This window comes from Biomphalaria glabrata, chromosome 13 (assembly GCF_947242115.1).
Source record: "Biomphalaria glabrata chromosome 13, xgBioGlab47.1, whole genome shotgun sequence".
Lineage (NCBI taxonomy): Eukaryota > Metazoa > Mollusca > Gastropoda > Planorbidae > Biomphalaria > Biomphalaria glabrata.
Genome location: NC_074723.1, coordinates 17209691 through 17228667, shown reverse-complemented (window position 1 = coordinate 17228667; position 18977 = coordinate 17209691). Strand labels below are relative to the sequence as shown.

The 18977-nt window shown below is 35.7% G+C and overlaps 1 protein-coding gene across 2 annotated transcripts in view; it reads right to left on the bottom strand.

Moving 5' to 3' along the window:
• Positions 1-18977, bottom strand: part of LOC106077515 (uncharacterized) — a 105861-nt gene that overhangs the window by 74110 nt on the left and 12774 nt on the right. The window lies entirely within an intron of this gene.

Below are 18977 nucleotides of genomic sequence, written 5' to 3'. Positions count from 1 at the left end.
GTAGCTGTTCTTAGCAGGATATCAAGAGAGATGGACCGGCCCATTCTTTCACGTTTTTCTTTGGACATCCCCGTCCTCGTGCTCACTCCACTGCAACCTTGAAGAATAACTTTTGTTAGTGAGTCTTACAATGTAACCGAACCAGCTGAGCCGATGATAACATAATTGTAGGGTGTAGCGCTCTCTGGGCAAAACCGTGATGGAAGTTACAGGTTCGATATTACACATTCATTAAGACCAACGAAGAAGGTATTACATATGAGCTGATAATAATAAGGATGCATTGAAAGACAGAATACAGACCGCAGTTCATTAGCTCGCCCTACAGTTAAGCGCAGTTTTTTTTTCTCTGTGTAATCAATAGTCCATAATAGCCAGCTGAGCAGAAATAGATTTATTGATTTTTGTTTTTCTCCCCCTTTTTCTAAGGTCAAGGGGACGTAATAGAATGTACACTCTAGGTGGCGGCACATGGCCATGTTGTGTCGGACAGAGACTTGGGCGTGGCGTCAAAGAAATTATTTGAAAGCGAGACATTGAACAGAGAAATATACATATTGTTTGGTAAAGGGAGGGGGGTGATATTGGGTGTAACCTTGACGTAGCTGGAAGATGGCTATTGTTTTCTAATTATAAATTATTTCTATTTGCTTAGAGACCCCATTTGGGCCAGGGGTTTTTGGTGGATTTTCCTTTCTAACCTTCCAGCAGCACCTCAAAGGAGGCTTTAATATCACGCCGGGATGAGGGCTATTGTTATTTGCAGGGTTTAACAATGTGATTGGCGCAGATACTGGAAAGGCTTGAACACTATTATGTAATCGTTGTTTAGGCCAACTGTTGGAAGTAGTAAACCTAGCCAGGCTTTATTTCAGTCTAGACCCGGGGTCGGCAACCTGCGGCTCGCGAGCCACATGCGGCTCTTTGGGTGTGAAGCTGCGGCTCTTAAGTTCTATACGCAAATATTATTTATTTTATGGAAACATTTTTTAAAATAGTTCTGAATCATTTAACGAAAATTAGGCGCCGATTCTATCTCTGAGGCACTTGTACTCGCCTGTCACAACACCCCTCCCCCATGAATTTGTTTGCTCAATTGTTTGTTAATGAAGTACAAGTTAGTGTTGTAAGTAAATGTTGAACTGCTTTAGTTACTACCGAAATAAAAAAAATAATTATCTAATAATGCCATATGTATATTATATAATTTGTTGTGAAAACACTAATTATATATGAATAAATATATTCGTTTTTTTTTCATTAAATATTGTGAGAGTACTATTTATTGTTAATAAGAAAAAAAATGTAAATGTTGTGGCTCTTTAAAAACTTTAAAATTTTGTAAATTTTAATTTTTGGCTCTTCCAACTCAAAAGGTTGCCGACCCCTGGTCTAGACGTCTATTGGTACGGTACTTCATAATTCTTGGCAATGGCCAACAATGATGAGATCGTGGTGATAAGATAATCTCCGTATAGAGAAGTGGTGGTCGAGAGGCCAAGTGCACCTAGAAGGGGGCTCGAGGTTCGACACCCGACTCGGGCAGAGTTGTGTTTACTGAGCGCCTAAAGGCAGCACGGAAAACCAACTCCTAGATACCCCCTCCCCCCCCCCCACCGGTCCACAAATGAGATTTCACCAAAAGCGCTCTGAGTATGCTATAAGCATGAAAGTAGCGCTATATAAAAGCTATAATAATAATAATAGAGGTGGGGCCTCGAGCGGCCGCTTCTCTCTGCCACCTTCGAATTCCGCCTCTGAGCACCAACTATGATTGCTAGGCTCACTGCACTTACGCGAATATATAAAATACCTTCCTTTACTCTGTAGTCCCAAGTTTGGGAGAGAGGCACATTGCACACGGGAGTAGAGAAAGTATACAACTGATAGAATAGATCAACAATGACTATTTGATGGTGAAAGGTCAACTGTGTCCTGGTGAAACAAAAAGGTCAACTGTGTCCTGGTGAAACAAAAAGGTCAACTGTGTTCTGGTGAAACAAAGGTCAACTGTGTCCTGGTGAAACAAAAAGGTCAACTGTGTCCTGGTGAAACAAAAAGGTCAACTGTGTCCTGGTGAAACAAAAAGGTCAACTGTGTCCTGGTGAAACAAAAAGGTCAACTGTGTCCTGGTGAAACAAAAAGGTCAACTGTGTCCTGGTGAAACAAAAATGTCAACTGTGTCCTGGTGAAACAAAAAGGTCAACTGTGTCCTAGTGAAAAAAGGTCATCTGTGTCCTGGTGAAACAAAAATGTCAACTGTGTCCTGGTGAAACAAAAAGGTCAACTGTGCCCTAGTGAAAAAAAGGTCAACTGTGTCCTAGTGAAAAAAAGGTCATCTGTGTCCTGGTGAAACAAAAATGTCAACTGTGTCCTGGTGAAACAAAAAGGTCAACTGTGTCCTGTTGAAACAAAAAGGTCAACTGTGTCCTAGTGAAAAAAGGTCATCTGTGTCCTGGTGAAACAAAAAGGTCAACTGTGTCCTGGTGAAAAAAAGGTCAATTGTGTCCTGGTGAAACAAAAAGGTCAACTGTGTCCTGGTGAAACTCAAGATAACACGTTAGAGAAATGAAAAGTAATTCGTACCATTTCACATCGATGGCGACGCCTCAAGAGCAATGCGATAATGAAATCGACTGTGACCTAACGAAGAGAAGATTTCGTTACCATTGTATCTTATCTTAGCTTGTCATATCTTTTATATTACAGACGTTACTTCAAAAAAGAAGATAAGTAAGTCCTACGCATTTTATGTGTCCATCTAATCATGTATGTTAATCAATGACTTAAACTCTGCTAATTCGTTGGTTTTCCTGGCTGATTCAGGCCACATAGATGCAAAATCATTCTACATTCATGATGAATAGTCACTTTCCCAGCAGGTCAACTCAGAACTTACATTTTCAATAAAGCTGTACTCATATTTTAAACCCCTAACGGCTCCATAATTATTATTGACGCTTCCGTCATTACGACTAAAACGAGGCTGGTGTTTATCTCATTATCTTTACTGTCTAAAAAAAGGATGAATTTATATTCAAATGTTAGCCTTAGCCACAAATTACTTTTGAATCCCAAGACTCGCAAAGTTGGAGTTAAAACAGAAGCGTTACGTTAGGAGATGTGTTTTTTGAGAATAAACACAGGGCTAACAAAAGGGAAAAAAAGAGGAAACAATTTTTAACTATCCTCCCAGCCTTTTCGGAAAGGGAGGGGGGGGGAATCGCTAATACGCTGTTGTCATGGTGACACGTTCTACACCTTGATGAATGATATTGCGCTACATGCCATTAGAAGCAAATTAGTTTTATTTTAAGTAGCTTAGAATGCCACGGTTCTGCGATGGGCGAATCGATACGCTATTTTTGTTAATAAAAGGGGATCGATCTTGCGTAGTGACAATAATATATATTTAGAATCAGTCGAGACTGTGGCTTTACGGTAGGGGCAACGAGGGAAGAGAATTCTCGTACAGGTCGCGCGACACAGGGAGAACAAAAAAGTTACCATGACACGATGATAAAAGCAGCCAACCTGGTCTTGCAGATCACTGTCATATACACGTCTGCAGTTGATCTGATCAGCGAGTTGAGCTTATAGTTATATTCAATGTCGAGGACTTTTTTTTCTCCAGTTTTTGAAGAAACTTCAGAATGTTCAGAAATGAACATCTTTACGCAATGAACGAAGTATTTTGCTGGATGGCTTGAACCCAGGACCTTTGTTACTACAGTACAAGGCTCATACCATACGCAAAGGCTGATAAAAAGGTTACGGCGTCAAGCTTTGTTTTTAAAAAGTTTTTTTGTTGTTGTTTGTTTCTTGTTCTGTGCTAACACTGGCAGGAGTTTCACATTGAATGTCAATGTCTGTGTTATGTTGATGCTTTTTCATTACAAGCTTATACTCCTTCTGTCTGTCTGTTTGTCTGGTAAAACGTTTGTACTTGCTAGTTCTCCCACACCCAATCTCGGATCAAGTTGAAATTTTGCACTCTTGATTCTTGTACCTGATAAACAGCAACCGATTTTAAAAAATAATCAATTAGTTAATTTACTAAATGGTAAATCAATTATTTTGTTGATATCAAACAAGGAAAAGAAATTTTACTAGGCAGATGTTGCGTTATAAGATGAATCAGTCCCCTTAACGAGGCTTAAGCCCTAAGCGGCAAAAAGCGATCACGGTAACATTCACATAGTTGCTACCTTCTCCACCCCCCCCCCTCCTGTCATCTCCTTACCAAACTGCTCCAGACAAGTGATAGCCTCATAGCGTATTGAGAAAGTTCCAAGTATGAGATTGCACTAAACAGGAACGGTAAAAATAATTAAAATCGCACACATTTTTAATTGTTAGTCTCGATCTATTACAAATGTAATTACTTGGCTGATCCAAACTAATTGATGCTATTACACTTAATATAAGCTTTTTTTTAAGCATTTTATTATTGGTATGTTTTTTGTTTTAAATTGTGCAAGACATCTGTCAGCCATTACGACATAAAAAGAAGAAACAGAAAGAAAACAAATTATAACAATGAGTCTTGTCGGAACAGAGGGACAAGAGACATTAAATTGAGAAACGTTTTTGATATCAGATTTCTAATGAAATGTTCAGGCTGAACAATTAGAAGAAGCCTGTTTAGAGATGTATCACATTAATAGACAAACTTAGGTGAAAAATTGTTTTCAAATTGCAAGAAAAGAACAGAAAACATTTATCATCAAATGTCAACTATGTCATCAATGTCATAAGAATGATGAACTGGTTTAGAAATTCATTGAGTACATCTTCTTTAAGGATTAAATCAATTTAAAAAACAATCATACTGCCATTCTTTTTCATTTACATTCTTAAGAAATAAAAAAATTGTTTCCACACAACAAAACAACGCAATTAACAATCTTTAAAAAATAATTTTAATTCTCACGATCATGAAATAAATGAATATCAATGAAAACAACGTCTAACCTCCATTCACTGAGGAGATGAACATGTAAAGAGTTGTAAAGAAGAGAGAAAACAAGATTTGTATGATTTTTTATTTCAGTAGAAAGCTTTGATATATATTTTTTACATTTTAATTAACATAAATAAACAATGTATCAGAAAACCTAACACTGTTACAACGTTAAGGATGTGGTTTAAAACAATACCAACCCTTTGACATTATATTATATATACATATATACATGTATCGCTGTTTTTCTAGACAAATTTTCCAGATTTTCAATAGTGAATATACTGAATAAATCTTGCTCTCAGATTCTGAATAGATATACATAATATGTGTAACACAAAAAACGCTAGGGTTCTAGAACCAGACACATGTTCCCGAAATCTGACATCTAAAAATAACTTTTTCTTTTCGGGTCTTAGATGGCCACAATCTCATTTGCTATAAAGCACTCACTGCACTAATAGAGTGGGTCTATAGCAGTAGTACCTATCTTTGCCCTAAGGCTACGACTCAAGTGTACATTTAAACAATTGGGAAACAACAACAATTTCGGGATCGAAGTAATTCACGTCTATTGATTTTAGTCATTTTTATGTACATTTAAATAGATTGATTTTGTATTGATGTATCTAAAAATTGCCATATAATAATTATGAGACGAGTGCTCTTACTTTCAATGTTTAATTACTAGATTTATTAGCTTGGTCGAGAGGCTAAGTGCGCTTGAACTTGGCTTAGCTTGGCTACCTATGAAGGGGGCTCGAGGTTCGACACCCGACTCGGCAGAGTTGTGTTTACTGAGCGCCTGAAGGCAGCACTAAAAAAATTATTCTAGATACCCCCCCCCCCCAAAATGGTCCACAACTGAGATTGGACCAAAGCGCTCTGAACTTGCTATAAGCATGAAAGTAGCACTATATTAAAGCCATAATTTATTTATTTTATTTATTTAAACATTAGATTAAATATTACATAGGTTAGAGTTGAAACGTTACTTCTTATAACTACTTACAAAACGACGCCTTGTTTCAGCTTTTTAAAAAGTTTTTCACGACATTGTTTGTATTGTTGAAAGACGTCCATGTCCAGTCTAGATACAATATATATAGGTCTGTGCTTGAACCACTCCAAAACAAACCAAATAGCGTTTAATGTCAATGCTTGGTTACGCCTCACTCACTATTTTCTCAAGGCGCGCACCCGACTCTTGCTCTGATGGAATATTAGTATGGGAGATTCATAAGTACAGTATTGGACCGAGACCAATCATCATAGAAGGCCTTAACAATGAACTGTGACGTCGCAACCTGTGGGCAGTTTAGACCAATACCTCGTTGCCACGTCGTACTCACCTGTGGTGTGGCAACGAGCTATTGGTTTCCGCTGCTCAAAGGTTGAGACGTTGCAGGTCAGTGTCCATGCCTTCTATGACGATGATCTCGATTGGACACAGTTCTAGATGGTCATCACTATTATGAGAGGAGCACAGTTTCAGAATTCGCTAGCTACCACGCCAACTGTTTCTAAGAGCTATAGATCAAATGAACTTATGACAAGAACATTATTTTCTAAATGTCTCATTCTTTTTTTTTCTTCTAACCCAGCCAACAAAAGAACTATTTTAGTAGTGTTATTAATAAATGGATATGTTTCTCTGTCTATACCAAACAATAACAATTCATGACAGTAGTCAAAAGGAGTTATACAAACGAAAAAAGAAACCAAAGATCTAAACCATGTTTACGTAATCATTAGTTCAATGAAATCAGTTACATCTTATACAAAAATATTAAATAATGTAGTAATCTATAATGTATTAAAATAGTTCGTTCTCATTTGTAGAGGATTCTTTTTGTTGCAATATATCATCTCTCTCTCTGTCTCTCCCTCTCTGTCTCTCTCTCTCTCTCTCTCTCTTCCCCCCTCTCTCTCTCTCCCCCTCTCTCTCTCTCCCTCCCCCCCCCCCCCCCCACACACACCATAATTGATTTGTTTACACAATTTATACAAGGGTCGAAAAAAATATAATAAAAATATCTGACACGTAACATAGAAAAGGACATTTTTGGGAGGAAAAAGACTTTATATTATTAAAAAAATCTTTTTCTTTATTACAGCATCCCTCCTGACAGTGCCGACGCTGGACTGAAGCAGTAGTATGAGTTACTCTATATAGGTCAGTCATCCAGTCTGTATTCATTTGGAACCATTGTCCGGCTTTGCAGCAGTGAGAGGATGGAAGAGCCATTACCAAGACGGAGCTCAGAGATGTCCTAATAGCATGTTCCAAGAAACTCTTGACGCGTGGCTATTCATCCAGGCGACACATAATGGCTATTTCGATGGCTATTTCGATGGCTTTTTGGATGGCTTTAATTAAAGGTTTGGACAGAGAAAAAAAAATGTTTGCTTTTTTTTAAGTGGGCATAAACCGATCAATATTTGTTTTGAATCGGACACAGAAATAGATTAATTAAGGATTAAAAAACGGACGGACGAAGATGCAAGTTACAAACTTTAAGGTTACATCAATGGTGGACTATAGTGCTAAAACAAATGTTACATAAGGACAATATTTAGTTACAACGGAGATTAAAATTGCGTTCATAAAGACCGGTACCTATTACCTATTATCCTTTCAAAGTTGCTTTTTTTTATATCTATAATGATACAAGTTCCTTTATCATTCGATAGACATTGTCTCGGCATGAGTGTCTCTGAATCTCCCCCCCCCCCTCTTCCTCTCTTTCTTCAATTCTCTTTTTGCGATCTCACTTTCTGTTCTCTTTTTTTTCTTTACTCGTTCTCTCTTTCTCGTTCTCTCTTTCTTTTTCTCTTTTCGAGTTCTCTTAACTCGTTCTTTTTCTTTTTTCTATTTTAGTGATTTCTCTTTCTCTCTCTCATTTCTCTTTCTCTCGTTTTCTCTTTTTTTTCTTTTCGCGTTCTCTCTCTCTCTCTCTCTCTCACTTTTTCCTCACTAATTTTTTTTTGTCTTTCTATCGAGTTCTCATTTCTTTTTTTTTTCTCTTTTTCTCTAGTTCTCTTCTCTCTCTCTTTCTATGTCTTTTTGTCGCTATTTTTCTTTCATCTAGAATTTCTCATTTTTTGTGTGCTTATGTGCGTATTTGTGTCCCTTCTTGTCGTATATCTATTTCTGAGTGGCGAAGCAAAGTACCCGTGGGCCCGGACTCGGGGATTTGGCGTTGGGGCCCCCTCTCTGGTAATTTAAGTGCTACTGCAAATATAGCCATATTGTACGCATCAGTATATTTAGACATTCAAATATAAGCACTATATTTTACAAACAATAGTGTTCTTACATTCAAATGACAACTTCATATGAGTAATAATATCTTTACGCTCAATGATTATATATCTTTAATGTAGTAAAAGGCTATAGGCTTTCATATTTTCTAAAAAAATATTTTATAAGGTAATTTCTTCTACTCAAATTTACTTCATGAAAAAGATAATTGAGAACTGTTAAATATCGCATATGTCACTTTCTACGAATTTCATGTGCCAATCTAGTGCCAATCTAGTCATGCATGTTAATCAATGACATAAACTTTGCTAAGTCGTTGGTTTTTCTGTCTGAATCAGGCAACCCATTCCATTCTCTAATGGCACTAGGAAAAAAGGAAAACGTGTACGAATTTGTTCTAGCTTTAAGAGAAGTTTGTATCTGGGATATTATATTACATTTAATTGACAACAACTTAAATCTAGTTCTGTTATTCATCAACATCTATCAATTTTGGTACTAAATGTGTGTAACAGTGGGATTGGCTGGTTAGTACGTCTTGATATCTTGGAAATGTTGATCAAAAATAAAAATTCGAAAAACCAAAAAGCACTGTATTGCCACTGATATTCATTTAGGTATAGAAATGATACGACATCTGGCATCAACAAATTCCCATGACACAAAATATTTTTTAGAGCCTTTGATACGACATTTAGACCTAATTATGTTACTCTGTAGAAAGTCATTTATGATCTCTTTCAAAGGACGAGTCCCTAAATATAAAGATAGAATAACTTTAAGAGTCCATGTTACCGAAAATCACCTAGTCATAGTCAAAGTGTGGGTGAAGCTTGTGTGCCAAAATGGTTTAGTTAAGTGTGGACGGTTTAACTCCTGTTTATAAACAAACTAGACATATATTTCCCGCGACCTGCGGGTCTTAATTTGCGTATCACTATCGATATAGGCACTGAGAGTGTTTTGGAAACAATGTAACGAAATAATAATGCTATAAGAAAGCGAATGCGTGAATTAAAAAATAGCATTAATGGAGCTATCAAAATAGCTAATCGACCTAAATCCATTTTTTAAATAAAAACATTTGCTTGTAGGTCTACATATATTTAGATCTAGAGTCTAGATATTATTATAAAAGATGTAGACCTACTATCGTAAGTGTGAATTCAATGGCTCGAGAAGCTTATTAATTATTGTATATTAGTATATATAATATCCCCCATATAGAGCCTCACGTAGCCTGTCCAATTATAGTGTATTTGCATAGCGGTGTGCACGACACACGAAGGGGTGACAAAAAGCAATACAATATATTTTATAATGAAATCGAACGTGTGAATGTAATTATTTATATAACATTGTTAGTTTAATTTCATGTAGAACCAGATCTAGAATCTAAACAATTTGAATGCCACAGCAGCCTAGTCAATAAATAAAAACTTTGAACCTATTTTGTAAAAGACTATACACTTTGTTGTCACTTTGAAGTTGTGTTGCCCTAGATACTGTAGAATGTAGTGTTGACCTATATACCGCGCCATGATGGATGATGTGTTGTGAACACGTCTAATGTATATGTTAGCTTTGTTATCAGGTCTAAATGCGCATAAGTAAATCTTAAAGAAAAAAGTAAATTGAAAATAAAGACTTAAAATTAAACTGAATCGGTAACTGTAAGTTTAAATGCTTAAAAAACACATTGGAAAGTAAATTGTATTTTGTAAGTAGTTTATTAGTTTAATAATATGCCATTATAATGTGCGATATTATGACCTCTGACGTTCATTTCATTTGTATCACTACGCGATATAAAGGTGCCGCAAGTTACGGAAAAGTATGTCAAGACATTTAAAGCTAATTACATTTAGAGCGAACGATTTTATGTAAAAAATGTTTTGTAAACTCAAATTTGAAGGTTAATGTGCATCAAATAATGAAATGAATAGACACGTATTTGTATTTGCATGTGTAAAATAACAAAATAATGTTTTCTTGAATGAGAGCTAATTTTGATCTAGAGATTTTCATCTCTGCTGCGCATGCGTGACCTCTCGGTCTTGTCTCATCATTTAGACACAGCATGTAAACATGGCCTAGATTTATAAGATATAATACTTTTATAGATTTGGTCAACTTTTTTTTTTGAGGGTCTTAAGCTTGTTTTAGGGCTACAATACATACACTACGGTCTAAGTTAGTACCCAAGGAACATTTCTGCCAAGTTTTTTCAAGATAGGTCAAACGGTTTTGATTTCTATACGGGGACATACATACATACATACGCCTTACTTTCTACTTTATATATTAGATGAAAATGTACATTTTGTTTTTTATTGTTTTCACATTTTTTATCAGTAGAAAATTGCATTGCCAAAACAGTAGGTTTCATCTTTTTCATGTTCTCACAACGGTTATGATTAACATTATTTAGAAATTGTTCAAACTTCGGGATTATCGTGCACTATGTCGCGATATAGGTTAAAATTTACTGTCAAGTATTTACATTTAATTCATGTATCTTAACAAGTGAATAGATACCGTCATTTAAACAAACAAGTAACATTTTAAAAAACTACTAATAACAAAATAACACAAAAAAAAAACAACATCCATTTTTTTAATACTAGTAGTGTATTGTCAAATTATTTATCTTTTTATTATTATTACAAATGGTTATATTAAACAAGAAAAATATTAAAAACTACTCTATAATTTACAGAGCGATTATTTCGCTCATAATAGCTTATGAATGTTAGATTTATATAAAAAAGGAAGATTTTTTTGCTTCTTCTCTCATTCCAGTTGTCAGCATCACTCTCTGAGACAAATCACCGTTGAACTATTTCTAAGTGAAATGTAGTTTCAATGAATGTAATTAAAACAAAGTTTGTGTCACCCACACATAGTACCAAAGAGCAATACCAATTGAGTGTGTGAACAAAGTGACCCCCCCCCCCCAAGAGACACCACTGTTTCACTGAAGTCAAGACAAATCCTACCAACCTGCCTTGCTCCTTCACCAACTACCAAAAAGTGTACGACCTTTCAGCCAATCACAGAGCCATTGTTATAACGCTCGGTTAAAATTGACTTCAATTCCCCGACCAGTTTCCATACGATTAAAGATGTGGTCTTTTCTTTTACTTTGTGAGACATTTCCTTAGAGAAAATAAATCATTTACCAAAACCCTTTTAGGCGGTCATGGAAATGAAAGATACGACAGAAAGAGAGAGAGAGAGAGAGAGAGAGTGAGAGAGAGAGAAAGTAATGCTATACCCCAGTTACAGCAATTTATCACTCAGCAGCATGGGACATTTCCTAACATATGATCTAAAGATGAGATTACTTAGGAATTCAGTTGTATACATAATCAGAAAATTTTCTCCGAAGCGTAATTCTATTGGCCAAGCAGGAACAAATCATTCCCCCAAAGCTCCCCTATCTGTATATCTGCTCTAATTTATTGTTCCCTATCGTATTCTGTAGCCAAGAAAAGAAATTTTTTCTTAACTTATGCAATGGTTAAATCTATTTCTCTATAGAAATGAAATGATAAATGAAATTTATTATCATACAAAATATCGTTATCTAATTGGATTACTCAACCAGATAATAAGAGTAGATGATTACAAAGTACAGTATATGTTAATATCTCATATTTTGGCTTATGAAAGAACTTGCTTGATGTGACCGCTGCCTGAGGGCCATAGTTTGGGTATAACTGGTCTAGTGGATTAGATTTAGGCTTATGTCAAACATGGCGAATGCTCCCATAACATTTTGTAAAAAAATTTTCCACGAAAATGAAAGTAGATTGATAAATGGGTTTACCCGTTAAGCAGACATATTGATATTTAATATTAAATACTGTGAAAACGGGTTTACTCGTTTGTTAAAAGTTTCGTTCTTTAATAGAGATAGATTGATGAAATAAAGTTGAGAGTCATGTAAACGTTGAAATGGAAATGTATTTCCTGTATGTATTGTTTTAACAAGTAGCTCCATACTCTATAGTGAAGCTTTCATTACCAAGACGGAGTGAATAACAAGCGGGTCAATTTAAGCGAAATTTATCGTTAGAGTAGTCCTGAACTCTGACCTGCGGTGTCGCAACCTGTGGGCAGTGGAGACCAATAGCCAGATGCCACATTGTAAAAATCTATAATGTGGTAACGAGCTAGCGGTCTTTACTGCCCACAGGTTGCGACGTTGCAGGTAAGTGTTTCGACATTCTAAGACAATTTGTCTCCATTTAAAGGAATACACATTTCTTATTTTATTTATGCTTGGAATAATAGAAGTAGAATTAAAATTATCAAACCAAACTTTATTCCTTTAGTCCTTAATATAAAAACATTTAAAGCCTTCATAAATATGTAGACCTTACATTGATACAATAAGATACTGTTAGGCTAGTGGGAAAACGGAAACGGTATCTCCTGAAAAAGCAAACAAACAATAAACATGGGCACCTTCATCTTGACATGGCACCTTCATCTTGTGCATGGCACCTTCATCTTGACATGGCACCTTCATCTTGTGCATGGCACCTTCATCTTGACAACTAATGGCTCATAATAATTCTATGACTTTGTATTTTAATGCTTTATAGTTCATGAAGAAATATTTTCAACTGCATATTTAAAATCACGTACGCCGCGCTCTACAATATAAACAGAGGATGAACAAGTAAAATATAAAAAAAGAATTAAATAAATAACAAAGCTTATCTAAGGAGAAGAACTCCACTTAAATAGCCATGTCTTTCAATATTTTAAAAATTATTTCTCTATATTTAATTATTAAATTAGCACTAAATTTTTCTTATTGGTATTATTGTCTTTGCCAATAGATAATTGTGCAAACTTTCAACTTGATTCGTGATTGGGTGTGGGAGACATAACGATTACACACTTTTACCAGACAGACAGACAGACAGTCAGAGTGAGTTGATATAAGGTTTGTAGAAAAAAAAGAATCTTTGTGGTAGATGTAGTGACAATAATAAATGGAAAATGGAGTTAACTTGAATGACTTTGTAACTATACTAATGTATGCAGGGACATTTGATTTGGTTTTTATTACCAATACGGGGAGAGTAGGGTACACAGTTCTGTTCTTGAGCCCATGCCCTTGGGGACATGCCTCGCTAATGTTTGGCTGCTACCTTGAATATTAATGATTTCTATCAGATTGTGAGCGTTACTTATCAACACCAATTGAAAGTGGGGCTGTAGAAAGGCGTAGCTAGTGCTTGAACGCTTATACAAGTATAATAATGGTACGATGTAAGTATTATTATTGATGAAATCATATTTACCCATACTTTATCCCACATGATTTGTGGGAGAGAACTAGACAAAAGCCCATAGCCCAAGACATCACAAAACGAAAATGGAGCTGGATAGGACACACACTGCGAAAACCAGCTATCAATGTTGCAAGGCAGGCACTTGACTGGAACCCACAAGGAAAGAGGAATGTGGGCAGACCCAAGCAAACCTGGAAGAGGTCAGTCATCAGTGAAGCTGATGGTACTGGAATGACATGGGAGCAGATGAAGAAAGCTGGAGTGTGGAGAGGTGTGGTTGCGGCCCTATGCTCGATTGGGAGTACACAGGATTAAGCAGTAAGTATCCCACATGTAGTCCTGTATGTGTTATACCCTTTTTGCATTTATTTAATATGAAAAGTTACGACTAGAAGAACTTTTCACACTGAGGCTAAAATGGCGAATAAATAGCTCGATGTTATTATGTTAATCTATGACGGTTTTAGTTTTATTAATATCGTTTATTTAAACAATTTGCCTTCTTTTCTTTAGCGCAATGGACAAGACTTCTGTATTTGTATCTTTGTTCCCACGCACACGCGCTCGTCAACAATTGTCACGTGACCCAATGTTGACATTAGACCATGTCACGTTGATCAATAGCAGTCTTCCAGTGAGCGAATACGCAGAAGGATGCACGAGCAAACACACACACACAAATAAATACAAGCACAACCGTACAAACATACACACACATTGATGTATGCAATACAAATAAATCATCCGAGTACCCCAAGACATGATTCATGAGAGATTTCTTGTTACTTTGTGTTCAAGTTTTTTTTTCTTGCCTCATCAATAAATCTTACAGTCTGAGAATTCTTCCTCAGAGTTAGGAGTGAGCCTTACAAGAAAGTGGATATTATGAGAACAGAATATTGTTAAAACATTTACACTCGTTAATTAAATACCGCGATATATACTTATATAGTTATATATGTATCTATACTATTAAGGAGAAAGTAAGGCTTATGTATGTTTGTATGTATGTCCCGAATACAAATCAAAACCGTTTGACTGATCTTGATAAAACTTGGCATAAATGTTCCATAGAGTATGGCGGAGACCGTAGTGTATATTTAATGACCTTCCACGATCGGAGGGCCCTGAAAAAAGACAAAAGTACCAAATTTTTTGTATATTTATTAAAGTACAAAACTTTTTAACAAATCGGGTAAACCCGTTTTCACAGTATTTTATTTAAGATATGAATATGTTGGCTGCACAGATAAACCCATTTTCTCACTCTACCTTTATTTTAAAAATGTGAATTGAACATTCTCCAAGTTCGACATAAATCTAAATACAATCCAGTAGATCAGTAATATCCAAAACCAAGGCCCGCAGACTGCGGTTCATAACCGGCTAGTAATCTATATAGGTAGAGATGTCAGGTTTCTTCTTTAGTCAAAATATAAAACGTGATGCAGTATTTAATTCAACTAATGAAACAACAAATACTAGTATACCAATAACATGGCTTTATTCGACAAAATTATGTATCTGGATTAGTGTTGGATTTCTTTTAATCTACAATGGTTAAATTACTCAGAACGAAAGAGTTGGACATTGATCCTAATGCTCCTCTGGCCTCAGAAAAATGGACTCACTGGTATGACACATTTCAGAATTTTCTTTCGTCCATCAAAGATATTAACGAAGACTTTAAACTAAAGTTGTTGAAGAATCACGTATCTGCTACTGTTTATATGCTCATCAGTGATGTATCGTCCTATTCGATGGCCATAGACAGACTCAAGACAACTTTCTCTACTGGTCTAACCTAATATTTGTATGCATAATATGACACTTAGGTACTGATAATTTTATACTGTATAACGTATTTGTTTATAGTTATCGTAGATAAACTACAGTAAACAGTGAATGAAACCAGCACGACTCGCATAACACTGATGAAGTACTATATACACACCCACTGGACATGAAACACACACACTTGAAATGACCATCTGACACGCTGGACGCACGTAGAAAATCAACTCAATTACACTACAATAGAACATGCTGTGAACTATATATTTTGCCAAATCCAGCAATGACAGAATTGTTGTCTATGGGGACAAGTCTTTGTCAAGGGATTTAAGACTGTTTTTTATTCTCTAACTCGACATATACTCAAATAGTCCAAAGCGTGTGACATTATATTTAAAATGTAGTTTTCATCTTCAAAAACAAATGGCTCAATGTTCTCAGACTCTGGACAATATTTCTTGATCAGGCGCGGAGATTTTTGAGAAAATTCTGTTCTTGTTGATACGTCTTGTATAGCCACCATTGCAGAACTCTCTACCAAACTAGTCTGAAATACGTGAGATCTGTTGATAACTGACAAATCTTTTTCTGCTCGGAAGGGGGGGGGGGTTAATACACATTTCTGATACGCATGTCAACATTTATTTTCGTTTTTAAAAATATAGTGTCTACTTTAATGGTTCTGAACCCCTGAAGTTTTATTGTGCAAAGTGGGTATATGGTGATGGGCAATACAGATAAGATACAGATAAGATAGATAGATAGATAGATAGATAGATAGATAGATAGATAGATAGATGTTAGATAGATAGATAAATAGATACATAGATAGATAGATAAATAGATAGATAGATAGATAGATAGATAGATAGATAGATAGATAGATAGATAGATAGATACATAGATAGATAAATAGATAGATAGATAGATAGATAGATAGATAGATAGATAGATAGATAGATAGATAGATAGATACATAGATAGATAAATAGATAGATAGATAGATAGATATACCAAATAATCTAATTTGCCTTTTTCATTGATTCGTAAACTCCATTCATTCTTACAGAAAGATACTACGTCCTATACCAAACCTTTCTAAGTGAAAGACAACTGGGATGGGTTCCAACGACTGACCAAAGTTTTAATTAACCCTGAGCTTTTTTTCCTCTGAAATTTTGATGTAACCTAACGAAATATTAGAAAAATTAAAACAATTAATTGGGGAAAAATGAAATATCTCACGAAAAATGACCCGACTTATAAAAAAAGGTTAAATCTCAAAAATAGAATTTCAGAGTTACACTAGGTTTTCTAATTTATTAGATCTAAGAGTGACGGACAGTTGGACGGACGGACAGATGAAATATAGAAAAATATACAAAACTAATAGTGGCTTTCCCTTTCGGGACTTCTAAAAAAATAGAACTAATTATTCATAAGTTTTTGCATTGACCATTTCAATACCTGCAAGTATTAAAAAGTTTAAGTCAAGTTCTCAGAGAGTGAGAACGCTTCAGAGAACATAAGGAAACGACTTTTCCGTCAAGAAATCGATTCTGACTTAACACGCAATGGAAGTATCGACTCTCGATAGCCCTGGACATTACACAGGCCCTAAAGAAATAAAAGATTATCTATAAAGAGGGCCAGACTGGCCAAATTAAACATGACCAGGCTATTACCGGTCTAGCATGACAACAATGACCTGTCATTTCGACTCACCCCCAATCGACATTTATTGCATGCTTTGTATCCATTAAGGAACAAGCCACTAAGCTAATCGATAACGTCCCTTTTCAATCAAGAGCAAGCAACTCCTTGTTTGACCACTCGCATGTGGAGCTCTTCTCTACCCCTTTTCCCAACAGCCTCTCTCTTGATGTCCTCTTTGTAAGTCTATTTGTCACACTCTTAACGCTTGTCCTCCTTGACACTCCATCCTCTTGTATAGTTACTCTACCTTCTTGTCTTTAGTACAGGGTTGGATTTCTCAGTCCCTCTGCTCCCTTCTGCTAGGTATACCTTACGTGGCTCGAGACCTCGAAGTTTTGACCGAGGCTTCCAGGACGTTGCTCGATGTCTGGTCGGTGGGTATCGGGTCATCATAACATTAGACTTTGAAGACATTGTCCTGAATTAACAATGACTTTGTAAGTGGAGGGAAAAATCGTTAGATCTACCATCAATGAAAAGAATGGGTAGAAATTTACTTCAAAAATATGATCTATCTATCTATCTATCTATCTATCTATCTATCTATCTATCTATCTATCTATCTATCTATCTATCTATCTATCTATCTATCTATCTCTATCTATCTATCTAGATATCTATCTATCTATCTATCTATCTATCTACATATCTATCTATTTAGTATCCATCTTTCTTTCTTACTTTCTTGTTTCTTTTTTCTTTGAAATTTTTTACAAAAATGTTATCTCTCTAGAGTTATAATGTGTATATTGTTTTTGTTTCTCTAGTTCAATATTTCATAAAGTTTTATTTTGATGCCCTCAAATCCGAAAAAAAAAATGTACATTTGCCTGTTTGTGAAAGTTCTTTTAGCTCCGTGAAGGATAGGTTCCAGACTTCATCGGATTCACTGTGACCTAAGCTGCAGAATTTCCTGTCATGTATAGAGCACAAGTCATCGTACTGAAACGAGTGCACGTCATAGAAGAAGTAGCTTGAGTAGAGCGATATTTGTAAGAGACTTGTGCACCTGATAAGACCATCTGTGATGAAACATCTCTATATAAATTCTCTTCATTGCTCAAGAGTTTGGACACCAAGTAATGGAAAGATCACTCTTTTATTTCTGCAAGTCGGACGGACTAGATTTACCCCACGTAATTTTAGAGGCGAAAAAAATAAAGAAGGGGTGAGAACAAGTAGTATTCACCCGTCACTAAATAGCAGGGCCCGACGTAACCATTGTGACCAACAAGTCATGGAAAGAGAACAAGTAATCTACTCTGTATTAACCCGTCACTAAATAGAAGGGCCAGACTTAACCATTGTGGGGCCCAATGCGAAACGGATTTCGCGGGGCCAGTTTGGGTAGGGATACTGATAATAAGTGAAAATTAAGAGTATGTATTAGAAAATATATTTGTCTTTGCATTTTATTCATTTTTTACTACGCACAGAATTACTACACGAGCCTTGCGTGTAGCGAAGTCATACCGTATATATTAAGAATTCTGTTTCCTACATAGATCGCGCTCAATAGCAAGAATAACGAAACATTTCAATCTAACTACGAGAATGGTTGACATCAAGTAATTCTTCATTAGTTGAGGCGCGATAAGCTTCTTTCACTAGATTCCACAATTACGTGATAATGCCGTTTTTTCCCCCTCTGATGAAATGTAAGTTGCTTAGCTTAGATAAATACAGTTATGATCCAGTGCTTAAAAAATTCAGTGCTTATATTTATTGTTTGTAATAAAACATTTAAATTAAACTATATTGACATCAATACGGAAGCAAAGCTTATATGTCAACAGAACAACGTTTATTTTCTGAATATAAAGTTTAAGTAATTCTTAATATTAACTTCATCTAAAATTACAACACAGAGCCAGAATCACTAATACCGACATGAGATATTTGTACAAAAGCTCCTTCTTCCCTAGTG